We start from the raw sequence: 14,555 nt of genomic DNA, 5'->3' as shown, positions 1-14,555 counted from the left end.
GTGTAAACCTGATGAAACTGATGGTTTTCTGATAGTGGGTATAACTGAGTGTTAGCAGGAACCTTGGATGGTATTTAATACTAAAAAAGCTTTTACAGTTGTGGTGCTTTTCTAACACTTTCTGAGTACTATCTTTTCTGCTAGCAAGTCTTCTCTCAGTACAGTTTTGAATAATGTTATATAACATAATACTTGTAATAATTATAATTATGGCAAATATAGAACTAAAACATTATAATTAAATTACCTTTATTATTTAAATAATAGGTGTAACTACATAGCCATCATTGACATAATCATGGTATACATAGCAATACTTTTTATTCATTCTAAAACAAACTGATAACCTGCATGACCATGTTCTTTTCAAAAAAGTAAACAACACCATTGTATAGATAGATTACTTATGTTTAAGTGCTACTGAAATTACTTTATAAGTTGACCACCACCTACTACTAAAGTACAATTTACAGCTGTGTTGTGATATAATTGAGTCACAATGGTAAAATAGGCATTGCTGTCATCTCGACATATAACAGCATTAACAGCATGTTCATATATAATTTAAATCTTCATGTACTGAAAGGTTTCTCCTGAACAATGATATTTAGCTCACCATGCCTGCTATTAAACGAAGAACAACACATTAACTAGGTTAGTCTTCAGTAGGAGATCTGCAGAAAGAATAATGCTTAAACTTCCTTGCATACAGTGCTATTTCAGCATTCACTATTGTCATATTCAACTACAATAAAACCTAATTGGCTTTCCCAATTTTCTCTGCACTTATATTAGTACCGTCGGGCCATGTTCAATTTTCTAAGGCATTAGTTCAACAAATTACATGCAAAGAATTATGAACAAGTATTTTTAGATTTTTATTTTATGACAAAAAAATGTAAAATGCTTATATTACAGCCTATTTTTTAACAGTCTTAAACTACTTTGTTTCCAATAGTCAGTTCATATTTACAGATCTCCCTACAACTGTTAATTTGGTCACCAAAACTCATTTTAAAAAAGTAATACAGTTGTTATTATATATTCCTAAATATCTAGCATTAGTGAAACCCAGTGAAACCCAGCATACCAGGCGTTCCTGCCAATGAAGGTGACTGTAGATCGTTGCTGGGCAGAAGAAAAAAACATGGCCGTACCCAGCAAGAGAGCACAGATAGGTAAGTGCTACAAGGCTTAGTTTCACTTTAAAGCAGTAAGAAGAGTGCTATGCCTGTAGAGTTCTTGCCCCTATGCTGGGTCATCTGTTTGTTGAGAGGTTAGACTCCTCAAAGAACAGATATATGCATTCCTCACTATACTGCACAACAAATATCAAGTTACTTTGTTTGCATTTTGGAACTAAGGGGCATAATATCATCTTTAAATGGATGCAAGATTAATATTACAGAGTATTTATATAGCACCATCATATTATGCACTGCTGTACAAAGTCCATAGTCGTGTCAGTAACTGTCCCTCAAAGGAGCTCACAATCTAATGTCCCTACTATAGTCATATGTCATTAATGTAATCTAAGGTCAATTTAGGGGGAAGCCAATTAACTTAACTGCACGTTTTTGAGATGTGGGGGGAAACCCACTTAGACACGTGGAGAACCTGCAAACTCCACGCAAATAGTGTCCTGGCTGGGATTTGAACTTAGGACCTAGCGCTGCAAAGACTGTAGTGCTAACCTATAGACAGCATAAAAGATCAAATTTGTCTAACTTGTTGGTAGGTATGCTAGAAAGTTTGTCATTACCCATTATCCAGTTTAACTTTGCAAATATTAATTCTTTTGGGATATCAACCTTTTTCAAAGCCTTCGCCAGAGTTTTGCATGCTGCCAATAGTATAGGTCTATAATTTTTTTGATATTTTTAGATAGCTGCTGGTCAAGCTTGCTAAATAGAGCCCATTCTGGCGTCTTGTCTATCTCAAAGTCTAAAATCTTAGATATAAGCCCAAATACCTTTGTTCAGAAGGTTTGGGCTTTCGGACAGGACAACCATACATGTTCCATCATGCCCCTCTCCTTACATCCTCTAAAGCAGAATAGGGAAGTTGGGGGGTGATAGCCCGCTATGCGGTCCAGGAATAGATACCATCTTAATAGCACCTTATAATTCGCTTCTACTAGAGAAAAGTTAAGCGAGACTTTCGAAAGCCTGTGAGCCATTTCATTCTATTCTTACTGCTCCCATACCATGTCAAGTTTCCTAAAATTCCATATACCTTAATTTCTGAGCAGAAGCCACAATTTGCCTGTATCTGAAATATTCATTGCTGGGGAGTTCTTTCTTGCTAGTTAAATACTTGAAGCTGAACATTGAACTAACATCAAATACATCTTTTATACACATGAATCCTATTTTCTATCCACCCTCTAAAATTTTTCTCTGAGAAAATTCCAGATTATACCATAGGGGCGTAAGGACTAGATGGGGTGAAGCTAGTTTGGGGTTTGATCAGTGTATGTCCCATATAGAAAGGGATAAGGCTAGAGTTGGGTAACTGGCAAAGTTTGGAAGAGATATAATATCCGAGGTAGTACATTCATCTTCTTAGAGGCGATGCGTCCGAACCAAGAGGGAGGAGATCTAGCCCATCTCTGTAAATCTAACAACAATTTCTAATTAGGGGGTCATAGTTGGCCCGATTCAGGGATTGATACATATGAGTCAGTTGATTCCCCAAGTATTTTATCGATTTTTCACCTCACATGAAGTCAAAGTTGTATTTGGGAAGGCTACTTGGGGGGCAGGGAGGTTTATCTTAAGAGTTTGCGATTTTGCACTGTTGACATGTGGACATTAAGTCCTGACATCTTTGCAAAATCATCATATTAAATAGATTTGGTATGGTTACTGGTGGAGAGTAAATGTACATTAATATGTCATCCGCAAATAAAGCACATTTATGTTCAGTTTGGCCTTTGATATTTGTTTTAAAGTGTATAGCAATAGCTATGGCCAGTGCGAACAACAAAGGTGATAACGGGCAACCTTGCCTTGTTCCCTTCTTGATCAAGGTAGGTTGGCACAGTAATCTGCCCAGGGATACTTTGGTTGTTGGCTGATCATAAAAGGATTTCAGCAGATTGAGAAAATGGGGACCAAAGTCTATTGAAAATAATAAATTTTAAATAATCTAGTCTGGCACTGCTTAAGCAGATGCCTGAGTACAGGTTAACCACTTCAGTGCTGGAATTGGCAATCAAAACTGATTTTGAAAATCTGAATGTTAAGATAATACCTTTCTGTGTCAAAAGATAATGTCATTTCATTAGAGGACGTCACAATCTAATGTCCCTACCATAATCATATAGACATTAACATACCCTAAGGCCAGGGGTGAAGCCAATTTACCCACTAATATGTTTTTGTTTGTGGGAGGAAACGAGTGCCCAGCGAAAAGCCACGCAATGTTTTTATTTATTGACATAGAGAATTATCTATCTTTTATATTAAAAGGAACTTAGAAATCTTAGAGTTTGATTTTAATTTGTCATATTGTTGATTTGAAGTGCTTGTTGTTACAATATTATGTTTTAGCTAAGTATATTTAAATCAAAATCTTTGTGCTTCCTCCAGTGACTTTCTGTGACAAGATCCATTTGTGGGGGACAACTATAACCATTTGAAGCCAGTGTTTGATAAGAAAAGGACATTTGGAAGGTCAGTTTATTGAAACCGCTATTGATTAACTCAGCTAAACTATTGCTTTCCGTATTTGCTATTTTCTTTCCTCTAAGTGTTTTTTTTAGTGGACATCTCAGATGATACAGTATCTATGTCTAGGAAAAGGGCATAGGTGGAGATTTTACTTTTGCACAAAATGAACTGAAAATACACTTCAACAGCCTAGGCCTAGAAAAAGTAGTTTACATGGCAGTGACCACCATTTAACCCAAACAACTAAAAACACCTAGCAGCAGAAAATAATAATTATAAGTACCCAAATAAAGTGTAGGGTCTCCGCAAAAACTAACTTTTATTTTGCTATTGCTGGACTGACAATTTTATTTTTATTTCTTCAGGTAAAGTTTCTTTATACATCCCCTGTATTGCAAGTCCTGCTAAATTTAAAGAAAAGCCCTAAACAAAGTCGCATGATTTTGTACTGTGGTAATTTTTTAGTTCGGGATACAGGTGAATAAACATTTCAGATCAGATCTTGATTAATTTGACCTGCTTTTCCTATTTTGTGATGATATATTATAACTCAGTTTTTTAAAACTAAATAGATTCTAGTTCACCTCTTTTATTCTTCGCGGTCATATCAGCCATGGCATAAATTTAATGAATACAATGCCTTTTAATTATAAATAATGTGATATAATTATTTTCTCTTTACAAGATGACAGTCAATTATGGTTTGTCTCATTGATTTATTGTTTGCAAATATCATAGTCTAAAACCTACTATGATGCTATGACCTAGCCTATTCATAGGATGTTAAACTACAGCATAAACACTTCAAAAAGTTGGAACTCTCATGCCATTTAAATAACAAATACCATGATAAATGAGATTTTTTTGGAAAAGATCATTTGTTTTTATTAGCTGAAATTGAAAGGTGGTTTCAAATTAAAGGGAAAGAAAAAAAAATTTTAGTTATTAGGAAGATTGCAGAGGAAGCGCTGGACGCTCCCATCTTCCTCCCACTTCTTCCTGCTACGTCACCCAATCTTGCACTGTGCAAGGCTTTACCACCATGGCTTATTCGGCTGGCTAAGAAACCAGTGACCTCATTAGCAAGTTGTCTTTTCTACCTTCTGCTCCTGTGCTGGTCCCTCTTTTATACAAGGAAAGGTATTCTTCAATTCTTAGCTATATACCTCATTGAGGGCCACAGTATTTTTTTAACACAGCACTCCACACACCAACTACTTGTTGTAGTGAGTACATCTAGGGTATCTTTTGTGCCCATTTTTTTTCTCTTTATCTCAGCCCTCAATATGGTAGTTATACCTTTGACCTTGTTTTCTGCACCTGCATATTGTTTGTATTGGAGGGCACTTTACAAAATACTTTATGTTTTAATAATATATTTTGATGTGTGTATGGGGAAGGTATCATGAAAAAATCAATCTGGGTGCCAGATAGTCTAGGTACCACACTGAACATGTGTATTACATTTCTCTTTATCTTGTAATATTCATATTGGTGTTTGGTAACAAATTTTAAGCACCCATTGCAATATTTCTTCAAGACTAAACCCTTTTCCATTTTCCACAATACCAGTATTGATATAGAACAGCAAATAGCATTTTCTTAGCATTGATGTCTTACTATGAAAAATGCACAATGGTCAATAAAAAACATAAATTACAAAAAATTATTAATACAAAATTGTTAATTTAAACACATAACAGTAATATAATTTAGGTCCATATATTACAAGAGAACAAAACAAAAATGGTGACACATGTTGGGATTGTTGAGTTAGCAACTATAATATAAATAGTTTCCATTAATTACGCCACCCCTTTGGGAGGTCCAAAAAATGCCTTTATCTATATACCATGGTTTTAAGCAATTTCATTCAAACAATTTTCAAAAATCCTTAACTGCAGTAGGTGTTACTTTTTAAAAAATATAACCACCCCATATCTTGGTTAATGTTCCCATAAAGGATTTTTTTCCCTACCTTGATTTTATCATTCCTGTTTAAAATGCTAAATATTTAAAATAATAAATAATTGGATTATTTTCCCATACTTTTAAAACCCCAACTAATCAATTTCCTGTAAAAAGACTAATAATTTTCTTGTAATAGCTTCTACCTCTAGACTCCCTCTTGCCGATGGCAAGGAGAGAGGTCATAGGGTCACTTATCATTACCAATGTCATTCCAAACATTTCATATAACAAGACACACTGATACAGTTATTAAAAAAGGTCAAAGTGGAATTTTAACACACTAAATTTACAACTGCAGATTTTGTTTCCTTACCTGAGGACAATGTTATCCCACTCCCAAGTGAAGAGGTGATTACTTTAAACTGTGAGCTTGGTTAGCGCCTTTCTAACACTCGACTCCTAAACATGGGGCTTGTTACTCTACTGAAAACTACAACTTCACAGCACATGTTTACCATGGGCAAGCCACCCAATTTCCACTTTTTCAAAATGAAAAGTTCATTTGTGAGACTACTACACTAGTAACATGGAGAGAGGTAAATCCTACTCCGTCTGGAATCATGCAATCCCATTTTTGATAACACTGAAAACATGATATAATGCTAGTAAAAAAATACATACAAAATTTGAAAGAGCAAAAAAAATTATTACTTAACTGGTTTCTGATTAAAGGTCACAGAAATAGCAGTTTAACCTTTCACCTGGGACTATGGGCCACTTATTATAGATAGATTATAGATTAAAAAATAAAGTATATAAAAAAACATTGACTTTGTCCAAATTAGTAATAACACCTGAACAATGACGAAAGTTCTCTTAACCTTACATTCCATAGTCAAGCTTAGGGGTTCCTCAAAAGGAACAGGGTGTCACGTGCATACATTGGAATGGAGAATACCCACCCTTTAACCACAATGGGCCTGAATTATTACAGCTCTCCAAGGCTGGGGAGAATGCACATTCATCAGTGAAACTGGGTGATCTAGCATTTGCTGAATCACCCAGCCTCATTGATGGAAGTGTATCCTTTCCAGCCTTGGAGACCTTTAATAAATCAGGCCCAATTGGTCATGCTCATCTCAGGTGAAAATCCAGCATGTGGACAGTGGTTTGTTGTTTTTTAATCTGCCTGGCAAATTGATGAATGGTGGAACAGGAACAACTGGTATATTTTTGTATGGAGAAGAGCACCTCCTCTCCAGAGAACAGAACAGCTATGTATATACAGTGCTTATTCATTCTCCTGTCATTGGAATTGTTCACGAAAGATTGTTTACAGAAACAGAAATCTAACATCTATCTGATCTGTCCGTTCAATATTTGGATTTTTGTGGTATTTTTACATTAGATGCTTTATATAACATTGAACTGTCTGTTAATTGTGTTTCTCACAAAGCTAAGACTGCTACTAATTTCAATCCTCTGGCAAGGAAAGACTTGTTAGTTTTTTGAATTCCAAGTCATAGTGCTATTTACCCTAAGCCAAACAAATCAACAAAGATTCATTTTTAATCTAGCAATATATTGATGAAGGGTTCTAACACAGAAGCTATTCCCAGCTGTACTCCAATATGCAACAAAGCTGTGCAGAAAATTAGGATGGCTGGTGTGATGCATAGGGTCATTGAGTTCTTACTCCTTCTAACATATCACTGTAACAAATTATTACAAAAATGCAGTTATTTGCCTGGGACTTTGCTAGAAACATTTCCCCATTTACTGAAAAACTCACAATAAGCTAAGGAGCAGTTGATGTGGTTCTGTAGTAAATTATGTAGTATAGCAATATTTAAATAAATAAATAATAATAAATCAAAATTATGTTATACAGGTAGAAATTGTATACATGTAGTTCAGGAGTTAAGGACATCTGACATACGGACGACTCCTAGATACGAACAGGTTTGTTTGCTTGTTCGTATGCAGGACAGAGGCTTGACAGCTGAGGTTGTGGGTGATCTTAAGAGCTGAGCTGATCTGTAACATCTCTGTAACCCTTTAATGACCAAGACAAACTCTGCAGCTGTTTCTTTTTGCATATCAAAGCACAGCTTGCTGCAGAGGTTAATGAATGTCTAGGCTCCATAAAGTTGTTTGTTTTTTTTTGCTTTGTTTGTGATTAACTCACAGTGAGAATTTTATACAGTAACTGACACCACCTTGCCTAATAATATGTTGAGAAACAAACATCTGTCCTAAATGCATTTATTAAAATATTGTATTTGTTCCGACTTACATTCAAATTCAACTTAAGAACAAACCTACAGTCTCTATCTCATCAGGCTTTCATCCTAAGGCCCAACCAGACTGGGGGATCAGAGATTGTGAACATTTTGAAGGGTGTAGTGTAGTCACAAACATGGGACAGGGGAGGGAATGAGGGCGAGTTAGATACTAGGTGGGGGGTAGGATTCAGGGGAAAACACACTATAACATTTCCTCAAGAAACTATAGTATGAGCTTTTACTATAATATATTTTTAGTATAAGCTCCTCTAATCATTCTTTATTAGACAGGGCTACTGTCTGTTTCCAAATGATTATCCTAGCTGCTTTAGGGACGTGGCGTAGGCAGAATACAACAATCCCGGCACCATGAATAGGTAGGCGACTTTAATAATTAATAATTTTTATATCTTGAAAATCATCTCCCAGAACCAGAAGATGACCGGGCATTCCCACCACAGATGGAACCCCTTTGAAATGAGTTAGGCTTTTTATCACAAGAACTAGCTATATGTATAATTGGAGCAATCAATTCCGGGTTGATTGGCAGTTTAAATACATTTTCTTATGATACTAGGTACCAATTCTTGTTAACATATAGCAAATTTGTGGCTATAAGTTTGATAACTTGTACTACCAGTAAAATAAATAAAGTATTGGCATGTATACATCCTCAAGTGAAACTGCAACAGTTAAAAAAGCTTTACTTATGCACTAGACCAGGGGTGTCAAATTTTGGCCCAGGGGCCAAATCTGGCCCCCAATGTCCTTTTTTTGGCCCCCAAAGGAATTCTAAATAATAACTATGGGTGGCCCCACATTGAACTGTTTTATAGACACAAATAATGCCAGGAATTTTAGTAGGGGTGCTATTTCAATGAAGAGGGAGTTTTAGCGGCGGGACACTCATAAGATTTTGCTCCGCATTGGCTGCGTCTGGCATTTCTAGCACTCCCCCTCAGCTGTACTTTTACCTGCAACTCCAAGGTATGGACTTGAATGGTTGGATTTTTATAGATAAATATTGTTATTATTATTGTTAGCCTGTGCAAAAAGGTTATCATTGAAATTTAACTCAGAAGGCTACAAATAGAAGAGGCATAGGATTTTTTCTTAAATAGAATTAAAAAAAAAATGTTATGCCTCTTTCTCTATTATAAGCTTGTTCCAGATTTAATGTGAGTTTATATCTAATGGGAAGGGAAAATGTCCTCAATTTTTTCAATAAGTTTCAAGGTTTGCCCGCGGCTTTGTCTGTTTTTAATTTTTGCCCTCTGTGTATTAGAGTTTGACACCCCTGCACTAGACAATGTGAACAGGCTGTAATTTAAAGTAAATTTTTAGAGGGTGACAACTGCTAAAACTGTCAAAACTGTGTGACTGCATTGTCACCCCGTCATGCATGTCTCTGATAAACATGGTGTTAATGAACATAGTGCAGTCATGTTCCACATAAGTCATAGCTAACAAAGATGGGCCTGATTATATAAAGCTCTGCAAGACAGGAGAAGATAGACTATCATGCAGGAACTTGGGTGAGCCAGAAAACATGAAATGGATTACAGACATTCTGCAAATATTAGTAAAAGAAATCTATTCCAGGTTTGTAAGATAAACCAGGTTCCCCCATGATAGTCTATCTTCTCCAGTAATAATAAAACATATGAAAGCATGGTAGCTGTTTAAGATACATTGTATTGTACCAAATAAAATAATAATGTTTAGATATACTGTACATGTGTTTGCGTACATTTCCTTGGGGCACTGTGGTTTCCTCCCACAATCCAAAAATATGCAGTAAGAAAAATAGCCCCCCGCCCCAAAAAAAATGACCTTAGACTGTATTTAGGACATATGCCTATGGTAGGGAGATTAGAATGTAAGCCCCTTTGAGAGACAGCTAGTGACATCACTATGGACTTTGTAAAGCATTGTGTAATATGCCAGCACTATATAAATACTAGTTTTACTAATACTTTAAACCAGTTTTTATCTGTAACCTGTAACTGTAACTGTAACCAGTGTAACTGACACCAAGGATCTTTTTGGCTATCTGTAAGGATGGAATTGCTCCCACTGGTCGGCAATGTAAGAGGAATTCTTTCCACTGACCACCACACTAATGTACTGTGTAGCTGTAGATATAGTAACTATAGTATATGGGTTCCCTGAAGACCTGAAAGTTATTTCAAGGATTCTACCATTTTAAAAAGGTTGAGAAACGCTGCTTTAAAGGACCTATATCAGAGATCACCACTACCATACCAGTCTTTTATCAAGATGCAAGACAATAAGACACCATTCTCGATAGGCTTGAAAATGGTTAATTGTTATAATATATAAGAAAGTTATAATATGTTAACACCTCAACTTTGTACAGAAGGCTCTAGGAAAAGTAGCATACCTTAGATTCATGGACTTTTATGAACCCAGGACCTATTGGAACCCACAAGTTTTTCAGAATAGACTGTAAAGACTGTATTTAGCATCCAGCATTAATATTTACTGTTTTATCAGCATACTCAGATTTTTTTCTCTCCAGTAGCAGTAAAAATAAAGTCACATCAGTAAAATACTAATGCCTAAGCCTTATATATATACCACTTTATACAATATTCATAAAAAGAAAAATTATGAAAATCAACAATATAACCAGAATATCAAAGGGATATTTTATTCTTTTCACCTTTCTTTGAGATATGAAGCTGGGGCACCTCTATAAATATGTAGAAGTGAGATTTCAATCATTTGTCCTGATATCTTAAAGAAAGGAAAAACCTTGAGCAAATATTTTATGTGCTGTTTCAATTTTATCATACACTATATCAAATGAAATATACTGTAAAATGTGTAACATTATAAAAAAAGGAAGAAAGAAGACATTGGGCATATCATTAGATCTTTATTCTTCAATGCTGAGTCCTATAAAAGAAATATCTGATTTTTTGTAGACTTTGAATCAGATTTAAATATATGGCCGTTTGTGCTCGCAGACCTACCTGTAAAAGTCATTAGAAGAAGAAGTGAAGGGAAGTTCTTCCAACACACACAATTCTCAATTAACACTCCCTCAGTCCCTCCAAATTAGAGACAACTGGAAAGCATTATTTATCATTATATATCTTTGTATATAAATATAATAAATAATATATATATATATATATATATATATATATATATATATATATATTGTAATGGGTGCTTCCACTTTTTCTCTGGTGGCAGCAGCATGGGGTGGTCACCTAATGGCATGTGAGTGGCCTTTGTTAGATGACCTTTATTATTCAATGAAATGATGAAGTGATGAAATGATGAATGTCATCCAATGACAATGAAAGTTTTGAAGGACCTACATCATTTTTAACCCTGGAAATCTGAGGGCATCTAGTTATGAAAATATAAAAGTACTGTAGGGAACATCTCCAAATGGAAGAGTATAACAGCAGTAATTATATTTAATCTTACATACGCTATTTTTGTCTAAAACCCTGGTTTAGTTACAATCCTCAGAATATTACTGACCACCCAGTTGTATTTCACAATGTCCAATAAGATGAGCAATGTTCATCCACTGGTAAATCATATTGCCTACTCTCTGCCTCTGCAAGCCTATTAGTGAACTATATTGCTTACTATAAAGTCTCTGCAAGAGAAAATAGACTATCATGGGAGAACCTGGGTGATTCAGCAAATCTGGAATGAATTTCCTAAATATCAGTTGCTATCAGTTGGCAAATGTTTTCAATCCTGGACCAGATCCCCCACCTACTAGATTGTAAGCTCTTCGGGGCAGGGTCCTCTCCTCCTGTATCACCGTCTGTATTAGTCTGTCATTTGCAACCCCTATTTAATGCCTATTTAATGTACAGCGCTGCGTAATATGTTGGCGCTATATTAATCCTGTTAATAATATTAATAATAATAATAATCCATTCCAGGTTTGCTGGACAACCCAGGTCCACTGGCCCATTGTATGAATATTTTTGGGAGTATGTCTTTTTAAAGTGGCTGGGGTCTTCTAATCAGCTTTTTAATACAGAAAGAACATGCACGGTTTGGTTCCCTATCTTGCTTACACAACCAATTAGTTCTCATATTGGGATGATAACAGCATTTGGTACACCCTGAAACTCACATAACCACCATTTTATTTTATTACTAAATATATTTTTTTCTCCTGCTTAGTTTTGCAATGCTTTTATTACATGTATTTTACAGTATTCAGGAACACAATGTACTTGGATAAGCCAGCAGTCTTTAATATGCACACACAAACAATTCTATTTTAGTAGATATTACAGATGAGTGCATGACTTACTTTTTAGGAAATTAAACATTCAGAAGGTGGTTCCATGCCTCATTGAGCAAGTTAAGCATTCCAATGTGACTGCATATGTCCTTGAAGTACTTTAGTATTTAAGAAATCCACTTTGTACAACTTATATCTTGTATCTGAATTTCTACGTTGTATCATAGCACTCTAAAACTTTGAAAAAGTGACAGTACTTTGGAAAACAAAATTATTTATGTGATGCTTTATCATTTAACAACTAGGAGTATGTAAAAAGGTCTGCACCATAGACTTATTACCTCTGAAAATGTCAGCTCTCACCATGCAATTTAGGTTTTTTTGGTCAACTGTAGGAGCAATTTACTTCACTTTACTATATACTGAGATTTACTTTAAATATACTGTGAAGGTCAATGGCTTTCAAAAGAAAGTTGACATTCTCCATAGAATAGCTGAGTGTTAGACAAATATATAAAGAACATAGATGAAATACACAAATACTTTGTAGTTATTTTAGCTTAGAAATTATTTGTATGTCTGTCCATGCGCCCCAGAGATTTTCCACACAACACAACTGGTTGACAGGGAAGTGTGCTGTTCTTCTCTGCTGCATTTTCTCTTACAGGTCCTCTCAAAACTTCCACCTTGTGACTGCACTGTGATAGCAGAAGTAGCACACTGATCATCTCATCCCAATGTAATTTTACCATCTCTTCCTATCCGCATGCTCCTTCCACCGCAACATTTCAAAATGACTTATACTGCCGCATACTGCTCCTCCTCTTTTTTTCTCAACTCCACTGTCCATCTTCATATATGTCTTATTAAAATATGCCAGGAGTTTAGTTTTAGGCTAATTGGACATTTGAACAAAAAAGCAGACCACCTCCAACCCACCTACATTGTGGTTGTTAACTATATCATGCATGGCTGGACCAACCATACTGATTGGGAAATTATAGTGCTGGGCTACTTCTAGAAAGTGTTAGCTTCTGTAGAATTGGCTTTAATTTTTTGCATAGTAAATTGAAAGATAGTAAGATGCAGTTTTTGTCTATGTAGCTGCAGTGGGCTAAGAGTGAATGTGGGGGGAAATACCTGGCACAACTTACCTGATCTCAAAAAATATAACGTTAATTTATAAAGGACAAGACTGAACACGTTTGGGGATATAATAGAAGCCTTTACCAAATGTTTTACATTATATATATATATATATATATATATATATATTCATCCTAAACCCAATTTGACCATTCTGATTTGAGTGTGTTTTTGGACAGAATTGTCCTCTTATAGTTAGGTGATATAGATAAGAGTACAAACTGGGTGCAATATTTTTTGTACAAAATTTGAAAATGCAGTAAATAGCTCTAAAATTGAAAAGCTCTGGGCCCAGACAGTATTATCATAGAGATATATAGAAAAAAATATAAGGAGGTTACTCCCACAAACTATGGAAATTCACAAGGAAGTCAATTTTTTAAAGCAATTACACATTAAAAATGAGTGGGGGTAGATTCTCCTAGGGTGAAGGATTGGAAAACAAATAAATACATATATTGAATGTGAAAAGCATAGAGACCAGCTAGGATGGAGGGTTTGTTAAAAGGTGTCAAGGAAACAATTAAAATTGATATTTGATTGACGCATTGCCTTTGTCCCTTCCCTTTTGTTTCTTTCTTGGGTGTATTGCAATGTTTGTAGGTTGTATCTTTTTTGTACATTGATCTCTTTTGTATAGATGAGGCCTGTATGTATTGTTTTTCTTGTTCAAACAGATCTTACCAAAACAAATGGAACTAAATATAAACTGTATATGTAATATATTAATGTACATAGGATACTCAATGTGCCAATGAATTCAAAAATCATGTGATATACTGTACAATATTTTTTTTTTGGTATTCCATCCCATTGGACAGATTTTCTCTCATTTGCTGTTTCTGTTACACTAAGATTTAAAATGAGACAAGTGGTTGCACCAAGGCAAAAGGCACAGGGAGGAATAAAACATTGTCAGGATTCTAATTCTACCCATCACAGCTACAAATATAATTTTGTCACCCCTTTAAAAACTCTCTTTTGTGCATGTCAATGTTTTGTGCTCTTTTGTGCATGTCAATAGAATGTGGGCTTATCCTTGGTGCCCTTGGTATCCTCACCTCCAAGGTAGGACTGCTATCTGTTGACATGCATAAGATCTATCAGCAATAGCCAGATTCAGTATATACTGGGAACCAAAATGTCAGAAAAAAGAAGAAAATTAGGTGGTATGGCAATTTTGATGCAAGTAAAATATTATTAGCCTACGTGTAATGTAAGTATATATTATTTTTATTGTTTCAGAATTTCTTCTTTAAATAGTTACATGGTCCTGTAGTGATCAGATAG

Source organism: Pyxicephalus adspersus, chromosome 5, assembly GCF_032062135.1.
Source record: "Pyxicephalus adspersus chromosome 5, UCB_Pads_2.0, whole genome shotgun sequence".
NCBI classification, from domain to species: Eukaryota; Metazoa; Chordata; class Amphibia; order Anura; family Pyxicephalidae; genus Pyxicephalus; species Pyxicephalus adspersus.
This window is presented reverse-complemented; position numbering follows the sequence as displayed.